At 43.1% G+C, this 11,559-nt stretch overlaps 2 protein-coding genes across 3 annotated transcripts in view; one reads left to right on the forward strand and one right to left on the reverse strand.

Annotated features, from left to right (window-relative positions):
• Positions 1–11,163, reverse strand: part of LOC122563925 (aldehyde dehydrogenase family 3 member A2-like) — a 56,361-nt gene extending 45,198 nt beyond the window's left edge. The window contains exon 1 of the mRNA XM_043718179.2: positions 11,078–11,163. The gene's annotated coding sequence lies outside the window, so the exon portion shown is untranslated. The remainder of the gene's footprint in view (positions 1–11,077) is intronic.
• nle1 (notchless homolog 1 (Drosophila)) overlaps positions 8,195–11,559 on the forward strand; it is a 35,422-nt gene continuing 32,057 nt past the window's right edge. The window contains exon 1 of one of the 2 annotated variants that reach the window (XM_043718174.2): positions 8,195–8,385. The gene's annotated coding sequence lies outside the window, so the exon portion shown is untranslated. The remainder of the gene's footprint in view (positions 8,386–11,559) is intronic. The other variant, XM_087977239.1, reaches the window with a different exon arrangement.

Raw genomic sequence — 11,559 nt, forward strand, 5'->3', positions numbered from 1 at the left:
TCAATGGCACATTTCACTGTCATGAATGTGCTTTATAGCTAGTGAGGTTCTTTAAAAGTGGAGTCACTGTTGTAATGTAGGAAACATGGCAGAGAATTAGGTTCACAGTAATCTCTCTCAAACTCAAACATGATAATGACCAGATAAACTGTTGGCTGTAGGATAAGTATCTTTTGAAGATATGGAAAATAATTCTCCTGTTCTTCTTCAAAGTAGGGTCAAGAGGTCTTTTAAGTCCACCTGAGAATCCTATAATGAACAAAGCATTTTAAATGCTAAGGTTTACTCTGTGCCTGTAACTGCCTTTTGTATTTGTTCTTGGGAAGAACCAGAGCCCACACTCTTCATGTCCAGAGATAAGAAGGCTGCCAGCTAGCCAAGGCTGGCATAGCTAGCTTTCTTCTTCTGGGTTGCTGCTGGTATCAAAAACTTTTTTTATGTCTTGGGCACTTCCAGACAAACCTGGAGAGTTGGCACCCTTAGCACTGAGGTCACTATGTTATGAGCGACGCTGTTTTTTCTGTTGTTTTTTAATGAGTCCTTTGGGTCGACACTCATGGGGCATAACTTGCAGTGAACCTCCAGTTAGACTTAGAAAATTTCCTAAGTCCTCAGAGCACATTTTAACCTAATCATGCTCATTAATGAAAGCCACATCTTTGTTTTGGGTCTTTTAAGGCTTTGCTAAACCCAATATTGAAAGAGTTTTCCTGACCAGCAATTTGCTGTCATTGAACAGGAGCACAAAGCCAATGTCATTGTAGCGGAAATCTTGTACAACCAGGATTCCCAACAGTTGTGAGCACAGAACAGTAGAACTGCTTGCGAATGGGATGGACGGAGGGTGTGGGGTGAGGAGTGGGATTGGTGTTAATTTATTTGCAGAATCAAACTTTTACTGAATGAGTGGTCAACCTAATGAAGAAATCCTCTCAGGTGACAGTGGAAGCAGCTAGTACTGATTCAATGAAATGCAAATTGCAATTGATTTTTTTCAGAACGTGACATTTTGGCTGTCCACCACTAGGATTTCCCTTCATTCTGGGTCTGTTGTGGACTAATTGATAGAGATTACTTGTTGCAATTAATCTCTAACTCCAGCATCATTACTGGGCAACTACCAGACTGGTACAAGGTAAATAAGATAAACTTTGATTTTCACTCCCCTACCAATTCCAATGGATAGCACTTTATCACAAAAGACCCAAAACATCATCGTTCTGACTTTCGTTACTGAGGATGTTTGGGTTAAAATGTGTTCTGAGGACTTAGGGAATTTTCTAACTTTAACTTGAGGCTCGCTGCAAGTTATGCCCCATGAGTCCAGACCCGAAGCACTCCTTTAAAAACAACAGAAAAAACAGCATCGCTCATAAAATAGTGACCTTAGTGCTAAGGGTGCCAACTCTCCAAGTTTGTCTGGGAGTGTCCAAGACATAAAAAAAGTCTTTGATACCAGCAACAACCCAGAAGAAGAAAACTAGCTATGCCAGCCTTGGCTAGCTGGCAGCCTTCTTATCTCTGGACATGAAGAGTGTGGGCTCTGGTTCTTCCCAAGAACAAATACAAAAGGCAATTACGGGCATGGAGTAAACCTTAGCACTTAAAATGCTTTGTAGATTATAGGGTTCTCAGGTGGACATGTGTAATTGATCTGCTATTTTATTAAGCTCTAGCAACTGAATAAACAGAGAACCTCCATGGCAACAAAGCACTTTAATACAGTGGTTGTCAGGTAAAGCTTCAACACTGCACTGCCTGCCCACTGACTAGGTCAAATTACAAAGCGGAGGACTAATTGTACAGCTCATACAAGGAGGTGATAGGCACAAGATGCAGAAAGGCCTCCTCCTGAGATTTTCTGAATACTAGCTGACTGCTGTCCCACCTCTCTCCATTGTTTGTACGCTATAACATAGGAATTCGAAGCAAGACCGGCCACTTGGCTCTCACATCTCTAACATACACAACAAGTCAGATAATATTCATTTTTAATGTAATAAAACAGCAACAAAACTCCACCCAAGAATTCCTGAAGACCATCAAAGACGCTAAGATAGAAGAGGATGAAATAATAGTCTTCTTTGATGTAACAGCCCTGTTCACATCAATCAACATCAACCTGGCCAAGGATACACTGACTACACTATTAGAAGACCCAAAGACACATACACCAAACAACACTAACTCCATCAGCAAGGACAGTATCGTCAAGCTAGTGAACCTATGCCTTACCACCCACTTCACCTTCAACAACAAAACCTACAGACAAACCAATGGAACACCCATGGGATCTCTGATATCAGGGTTCTTAGCAGAGGCAGTAATGCAGAGACTCAAATAGTTCTGCCAACCATCCAAACCAAACTTTGGGTCTGTTACGTGGATGACACCTTTGTCATCACTAAAGGAAACAAATTAGAGGAAACCTTCAAAGATCATCAATAATCCCTTTACTGGCATAAAATTCACTAAAGAGGAGGAAAACAACAACAAGCTGCCATTCCTAGATGTCACAGTAGAGCGAACAGCCAAAAGAGAACTTCAAACCAGCATCTACAGGAAAACAACACATCCGGACCAAATATTGAACTACAGAAGCAATCATCCTAATATCCACAAACAGAGCTGCATCAGAAAATTATTCCAATGAATCACCACATACTGCAGCACAGAGGAACAACAAGGAGCAGAGGAAAATCACCTATACTGTGTATTCAAAAAGGAAGGGTACCCAATTAACACAGTCCGCCAGTTTCTCAGCTACAAACCCAAACAAGCAGACAAAACACGTCCAGAAACCCTAGCCACTCTCCCCTACATCAAAGACATTTTGGAAATGACTGCCAGGCTACTCAGACCCCTTGGCATCATGGTAGCCCACAAACCCACCAATCCACTATAACCGCAGCTAATGAACTTGAAAGACCCTATACAGACAACATGCAAAACTAATGTCATTTATAAAATACTTTGCAAGAACTGTAACAAACACTACATTGGACAAACAGGCAGAAAACTAGCAACTAGGATGCATGAACACCAACTCACCACAAAACAACATGGCCCTCTCTCACTAGTATCCTTACATACAGGTAAGGAAGGACACCACTTTGACTAGGACAAGCCAAACAGAGACACACATGGCATTCCAACCAGAACCCTATCAACAAACATATTGACTTGGATCGCATTTCCCACCCACTGAGAAAAAGAACAGGAAATGACATCACCATAAGAAATGATGTCACCAGAGGAAATGACATCACCAACCCACAGGATCTGAAACATATAAGGAGAAAGCAGATCGTACCACCAGCACTTTGTCCGGAGGCTTGCTGAAGATGTTACCTAGTATGCTGATGAAATGTCTGAAAATGAACCTTCCAGCTCAGTGAGCTACATCCTAAACAGCCCAAAATTACTCAGGGAAGTGCTATAAGGCAAAATTTGACACTGAGGCATATAAGGTTATATTAGGGCAGATGGCCAAAAGTTTGGTCAAAGAAGTAGGTAATGATGTGCATTTGAAGAGCTGGTGCTGACACAATGGCAGAATGGCCACCTTCTGTGCTATAACAATTCTGTGATTTTTGCAGTAAGTCTTAAGGAGAGTCTTTGAGGTGGAAAACAAGATAAGGCAGAGAGCAGCAGGGAGGGAGTAAATTACAGAGTTGAGGCAGGCAAGTGAAAATCGGGCCACCGATGTGAGATGATTGACATTGGGAATGCACAATAGGCCAGAATTAGAGGAACACAGATGACTTGGAGTTTTGTGGGGCTGAACGAGTGTCTTTTATTCATTTGTGCAATGTGGGTTTCTTTGACTATGCCAGCATTTGATGCCCATTCCTGATGCCCTGCAGAAGGTGATGGTGAGCTGCCTTCTTGAACTGCCTTCCTGGACACCAGTAAGGTAGGGAAGGTCAAATTATAGGTAAAAACAATGGATTCAGGGTAAAAACAATGACTGCAGATGCTAGATGCTGGAAACCAGATTCTGGATTAGAGTGGTACTGGAAAAGCACAGCAATTCAGGCAGCATCCGCGGAGCAGGAAAATCGATGTTTTGGGCAAAAGCCCTTCATCAGGAATAGAGACAGAGTGCCTGAAGGGTGGAGAGATAAATGAGAGGAGGGTGGGGGTGGGGAGAAAGTAGCATAGAGTACAATTGGTGAGTGGGGTGTGGGGATGAAGGTTATAGGTCAGGGAGGAGAGTGGGGGAAGGTAGCAAAGTAGACAAAGTTGATTTTTTTTTTTAAAAATCAAGGCGTTGCTTGTGTGTCTGGTAGCCAAAGTAGGTCAGTCACCACAAATTAGATAGATGAACAGGATAAATAATTAGTTATAATAAAACAAAGAATTGTGGATGCTGCAGATCTGAATCAAAAACTGGAATTGCTGGAGAAACTCAGCAGGTCTGGCAGCATCTGTGGAGAGAAAGCTGAATTAATGTTTCGAGTCCATTGACCCTTCCTCAGAACTAGTAGTAGCTAGGAAAAGGTGGTATTTATTGCTGAAGACAGAGGTTGGGGAGTGGAGGAGGTGGGCGGAGAGCATGTTGAGTAGTTAGGCAGAGATAGAACAGTACAGTGCAGTCCAGGCCCTTCGGCCCTCTGTTGCGCCGCCCTGTCATACTAATCTGAAGCCCAATCCACCTACACTATTCCATGTACATCCATATGCCTGTCCAATGATGACTTAAACTTGGCGAATCTACGACCGTTGCAGGCAAAGCATTCCATGCCCTTACTACTCTCTGAATAAAGAAACTACCTCTGACATCTGTCTTGTACCTATCTCCCCTCACTTTAAAGTTGTGTCCCCTCATGTTTGCCTTCCCCATACTTGGAAAAAGGCTCTCCCTGTCCACCCTATCTAACCCTCTGATTATCTTTTATGTCTCTATTAAGTCACCTCTCAACCTTCTGCTCTCTAATGAGAACAGCCTCAAGGCCCTCAGCCTTTCCTCATAAGACATTCCTTCCATACCAGGCAACATCCTAATAAATCTCCTCTGCACTCTTTCCAAAGCTTCCACATCCTTCTTATAATGTGGTGACCAGAACTGTACACAATACTCCAAGTGTGGCCATACCAGAGCTTTGTACAGCTGCAGCATAACCTCTTGGTTCCAGAACTCGATTTCTCTATTAATAAAGGCCAAAACACTGTATGCCTTCTTAACAACCCTGTCAACATGGGTGGCAACTTTCAGGGATCTGTGTACATGGACACCGAGATCTCTCTGCTCATCTGCACTCCCAAGAATCTTACCATTAGCCCAGTACTTTGCATTCCAATTACTCTGTCCGAAGTGTATCACCTCACACTTGTCCACATTAAACTCCATTTGCCACCTCTCAGCCCAGCTCTGCATCCTATCTCTGTCTCTCTGCAACCTACTACATCCTTCGTTACTATCCACAACTCCACCGACCTTAGTGTCGTCTGCAAATTAACTAACCCACCCTTCTACGCCTTCATCCAAGACATTTATAAAAATGACGAACAGCAGTGGACCCAACACTGACCACTGCGGTACGCCGCTAGTAACTGGACACCAAGATGAACATGTTCCATCAACTACAACGTTCTGTTTTCTTTCAGCAAGCCAATTACTGATCCAAACTGCTATGTTTCCCTCAATCCCATTCCTCCGCATTTTGTATAATAGCCTACTGTGGGGAACCTTACCGAACGCCTTGCTGAAATCCATATACACCACATCAACCAGTTTACTCTCATCTACCTGTTTGGTCACTTTGTCAAAAAACTCAATAAGATTCGTTAGGCATGACCTACCCTTCACAAAACCGTGCTGACTGTCCCCGATCAGATTATTCTTTTCTAGATGGTTATAAATCCTATCTCTTATAACCTTTTCCAACACTTTACCAACAACTGAAGTGAGGCTCACTGGTCTGTAATTACCAGAGTTGTCTCTACTACCCTTTTTGAACAAGGGTACCACATTTGCTATCCTCCAGTCCTCAGGCACTATTCCTGTAGACAATGATGATTTGAAGATCAATGCCAAAGGCTCGGCAATCTCTACCCTTGCTTCCCAGAGGATCCTAGGATAGATCCCGTCCGGCCCAGGGGACCTGTCTATTTTCACACTCTGCAGTATTTCTAATACCTCTTCCTTGTGAACCTCAATCTTTTCTCGTCTAGATGCAAGTATCTCTATCTTCCTCGCCAACATTTTCATTTTCTATAGTGAACACTGTCAAAAAATATTGATTTAGTGCTTCCCCCATCTCCTCTGAGTCCACACACAACTTCCCACTATTATCCTTGATTGGCCCTAATTTAACTCTCGTTATTCTTTTATTCCTGACATACCTGTGGAAAGCCTTAGGGTTAACTCTGATCCTATCCGCCAACAACTTCTCATGTCTCCTCCTGGCACTTCTGAGCTGTCTTTTTAGGTCTTTCCTGACTTCCTTGTAACCCTCAAGCGCCCTAACTGAGTTTTCACATTTTATCCTAACATAAGCCTTCTTCTTCTTCTTGACCAGGGATTCCACTTCCTTAGTAAACCACGGCTCATGTGTTCTATATCTTCCTCCCTGCCTGACAGGTACATACTTATCTAGGACACACAGGAGCTATTCCTTGAATAAGCTCCACATTTTTAATGTGCTTATCCCCTGCAGATGGAGCCTATGGAGAGAAAATAACAGTCAGGGGTCAAAGAGAGGGGTAATAGAATGCTCAAAGAAAGAAAAGCTGATAATGGGGATTACAAGGAGGTGAAAATGGAAAGCAGCTCATGTCATGACAGGTCCTGGGGTTAGGGTTGAATAAAGGACACAGAAGAAGGTATTCAGGTTTGAGAATTATTGAACTCGATGTTGCATCCTGAATGCTACGGGGTCCCTAAGTGGAAAATGAGATGCTGTTCTTCCAGCCTGAGCTAGGCCTCATTGGAGCACTGCAGCAAGCCTGACGCAAAGATGTTGGCCAGGGAACAGGGTGGTGTGTTGAAGTGGCAGGCAATTAGAAGCTCGGGATCATTTCTATGGACAGAAAATATGTGATCTGCAAAGAGGTCGCCTGTCAAAATATATTGTTAGAGACAAAAAAAAACCTGCCGATGCTGGAATCCAAATAGACAAACAGGAGGCTGGAAGAACAGTGTACAGTTCTGGTCGCCACATTACAAAAAGGATGTGGTTGCTTTGGAGAGGATGTTGCCTAGTATGGAAGGTGCTAGATATGAAGGGAGGTTGAGTAGGTTAGGTTTGTTTTCATTAGAAAAAAGGAGATGGGGCGACCTGATTGAGATCTACAAAATCATGAAGGGTATAGACAGGATAGATAGAGATAAGTTTTTCCCAGGGTGAAGGATTCAATAACGAGAGGTCACCCTTTCAAGGTGAGAGGTGAAAAGTCTAAGGGGGATACAAGCGGCAAGTACTTTACACAGAGGTCAGTGGGTGCCTGGAACGCATTGCCAGCAGAGGTGGTAGAGGCAGGCACGGTAGATTCATTTAAAATAAGTCTGGACAGTTGCATGAATAGGTGGGGAGCAGAGGGATACAGATGCTTAGGAATTGGGCAATAGGTTTAGACAGTAGATTTGGATTGGCTCAGGCTTGGAGGGCCTGTTCCTGGGCTGTAAATTTTCTTTGTTCTAAGAACACAGTAAGCCAGGCAGCTTCAGGAATTGGAGAAGTCAATGTTTCAGGTATTAAAGGTACTTTTTCCTGTTAAAAACGGTAAAAAGTAAGAAGACAATCCAGGGAGATCAGTAGACAGAAGACTGAAGACAGCGGAGAAGACAGAGACTGTGTGGACTTGAGATTAATTTAATGTAAGTTTAATAATTATTATTGGAGCAGCATTTTTATAGAGTTGGAGTCAGATAGTAATTGGTTCAGGGAAAGGAACTTGGATTTGTTAATAGTTTTTGTTTTGCGTTCTGTTAGGAAAATACATTGTTATTTTTCTTTAAGCAGTGGAAATTAGTCCTCCAACCTTTCTCGTCCGGAAGTAGGGTTAATACCCAAAACATTGACTTCTCCATCTCCTGATGCTGCCTGGCTTGCTGTGTTCTTCCAGCCTCCTGCCTGTCTACTGAAAAACATTGTTATCTTGATTGCTTTTTTTTTAAAAAAAAAAGTTTATTCTGGCAGCCAAAACGAAGATGCTAAAGAACAATTGAGAAATTCTTCCTAAAGAGGAAAGCTTGAATCGAAACAAAATCCTAGCTGCTGTTTGGCCTCCCAGTTCGGACAGACCGAGGGGGCGCCGTAGTCTGTTCTCCGGGAAGATTGAAAGCGGAGACTCTTGCTACCCCTTCCCTGTCAGGTCGGGTTTTGGACAGTTGCCAGGTTCACAATCAGTCCATGTGCTGTTGCTTTTCGGGATTTAAAGGTAAGTTGCAGTCAGTTTTGCTTTTGCTGTTGAATGTGAATGCTTGATGCTGGGGATCTGATTGGGAATTCCTTCAGCTGTAGGAGTCACTCTCGGGTTAATAACGGTGGGGGCTGGGGGCTGGGGGGTGAGGTAAAATCCCCTTTCACCAGGCCACTGCTGGAAACTCTCTAATCATTGCATCTCCAGCAGACTCCCCCCTTCTCGATCCTTTGTTTCTCAGGTGTGTTCCTTTACCTGGCTGCTGGGCTGTGCAGTAGAACCCTGTAACTGTAACAATCTGAATTGTTACTGTTGCCACGTTCTGAAACTGTAACAATTTCCATCCCCTCGCTTCAGTGTTGCACACCTGAGAGTTTACTTCCCCTTCCCCCAGACTTTTTCATCAGCTTCTCGAGACCCAAGTAATGTTCTGTGGAGCTAAAATAGAAAACTCCACAGCAGCCTGGCATGCATTCGTGGAGACAAAGCAGAGTTTGATGTTTCAAGACCAGTTCTTCACAACTGGACTCCAAACACTAACTATGCTTCCTGTCCACATGTTGCCAGAACTGCTGAGTTCCTCCTGCAATTTGTTTTGTTTCAGATTTTTAGCATCTGCAATTTTGTTTTAATGTCCCATGGATCTGGATTCAAATCTGACCATGGACAATTTTTTTGAGGTACTCAAAGAGAGTACTGCATTGGGTGGTAATGGTGTGCAGGGATATGGGGAGAAGGTAGGAGATTGGCGCTAGCTCATAGAGCCAGACTAGACAATAGAGTAGGCATAAGAGACATTGAGGTCTGCAGATTCTGGAGATCAGAGTTGTGTGCGTTGCTGGAAAAGCACAGCAGGTCAAGCAGCATCCGAGGAGCAGGAAAATCGACGTTTCGGGCTGGAGCCCTGTGATCCTGGGAACTGGAGTTCCCAAGGGACACACATTTGTGGTTGCCCATCCTCACGTGGGCAAAATATATTAGCCACTCCTTTGCTAGGTTGGAAGATCTGGACATCCCTCTCTCTGTGCTGTTAGTGCACCCTCACTAACTGGGCTGCAGCAGTACAATGAGGTTGTTCATCACCATTTCCAATGGGTGATTAGAGAATACCAGTGATGGGTTACAGCTAATGATGAATCAACAATACATAAAACGTAACTGTATCCATCTGCTCAGAATGTATCAGCTGCTCACTCCATAAACTCATGGGACATTACAGAAGTCAATCACTTAGTTTAAGACAAAAATTGTGTTTTTAATAGACAGCTTGGAATGGTGGAGAACACTTATTTGTTGATGAACTTCTGGGAAGTAATCTTGCTGAGATTAGAGCCATGTTGCCAATGCTTTTTGTTTAGTGCTCATCAGGATAAATGCAAGAATGCCAAATTTCAAATAATCACAATGATTTATACACAGGAGAAAAGGGATCGTTGTCATATAGAAAGCAATGGCAAACTTTAAGCTCCCCAATCTCCCAGGTAATTCCAAAAAGGAATAAGTCTTGAACATATTCCTTTTGTTTGCAGAGACTAGGTCACTGTGTATAAACTTGGAGATAATGAGGATTGCAGATGCTTGTATAAATACAAGTTACTTCCAGCAAGTGTAAATGCACCATGTTAAAATCTCCAGTGATATTAACTGATTTAAATTCATTTAGTGTAGCTATTAGTGCACTTGTGATTGTTCAGTAGCTGCTCAAATGTGGAATCGCATCAAACAGTGAGCACTCTGCTTCTTATGAACAGCTGAAGAGCATGTTCTTTGATTAAATGAACTAATTGCTGCCGTACAGTAGGAAGCATGGCAAAGAATCTGTCCAAGGATGTGCAGGTTAAGTGGATTAGCCTTGGGAAATGCAGGATAGGGTCAGGGGTGAGTCTGGGTAGGATGCTCTTCAGAGGACCGGTATGGACTTGATGGGACGAATGGTTTGCTTCCACACTGTAGGGTTTCTATGAATCCAAGCACAGCACCATCTCTCAAACAGCTTTGAATGGCCAGGAAAATGTTCTTTTTTGTGATGATGGCTGAGGAAAAAATATTGACCGGGACATTGGGTCGCTTTCTCCTGTCAATCTTCAAGGTGCCATGGAATGCTTTATGGGAGAGAATTAACCAGGGCATGGTTTAATGTCTTCTCTGAAAGTTAATACCTTTGATGATGCTGTGCTCAATTCTGTCGGTAGTACTCATCACTGCTGTCAGTACTGAACTGGAATGTTAGCCTAGATTTTGTGTTCAGATCTCTGGAACAGGACTTAAATACAGAGCCTTTTGACAAATGAGAACGCTTTGTAATGTTTGGGGCTTTGTGCAGTTGTGGAACTTAACCTGTTTCATTTAATTGTGCTCTAGTTTATGTTCTTTGGTGTGAGTTCTCATTTTTTTGTTAATTTTTGATTTTCTCCTTGAGTTCAGCGTTTGTGCAGCCCCTATATATGGATCCTGTGACCCAGTAACATACAGTATGCCTTCATTCACCTGATATGCAGCAACGGGCAAACCAGGTTCACCGGCCACATAACTCTGTGAACTGGACTCTATTCTGTGATGCAGCATAAAGATACTTAGTTCAGTAAACACTGCAACTCGGGCTGCAGATTGAACTATTGTCAGTTTAACAAAAATCTGACATCCTGATCCCTCCCTGAAAGCCTCTTCACCGCGAATAGGATTCAAATCAGGATTGGGATGAAATACTCACCACTTATCTGTGTGGATGTAACCTCGCCAATCTGTAGGAAGCTCCACACCGCTCTGAACAAAGCACTCTGCTTGCTTGGTGTTTGCTCACCAGGTTTAAAGTCTACCCAACTAAAGACCTCCTGCTGTGAGGCAGCATTTTATGATTAACAAACCTTTTAATATTAGATTGTGATTAATGTTCTGGGAGTTTTCACCATTGTGCCTGTGCTGGACCTCGGATTGAGGGCCGTTGTTAAAAATAACATTCTCCTGCCAACCATTATGCTGCTACTGCCAAAAGCTCAGTTGTCATGGTATGGGCAACTCATCCACCTTGTACCTTCCCTCACTGTACATAACCACTTTGTGACATCCGTCATCCAGCAGTTCCCAGTTTGACACATCCACGTGCTTCCTCCATTTTGGTCTTCTCAAAGAGCTCTCTGTAACTTTTCAGTTCTGATCAAGTGACCAAAATAAGGCATAACAAACAGGAACCAA

The sequence above is a fragment of the Chiloscyllium plagiosum genome, unplaced genomic scaffold, assembly GCF_037043375.1.
Source record: "Chiloscyllium plagiosum isolate Xiang-an unplaced genomic scaffold, Cpla_swu_hap1 HiC_scaffold_31, whole genome shotgun sequence".
In the NCBI taxonomy this organism is placed as follows: Eukaryota; Metazoa; Chordata; class Chondrichthyes; order Orectolobiformes; family Hemiscylliidae; genus Chiloscyllium; species Chiloscyllium plagiosum.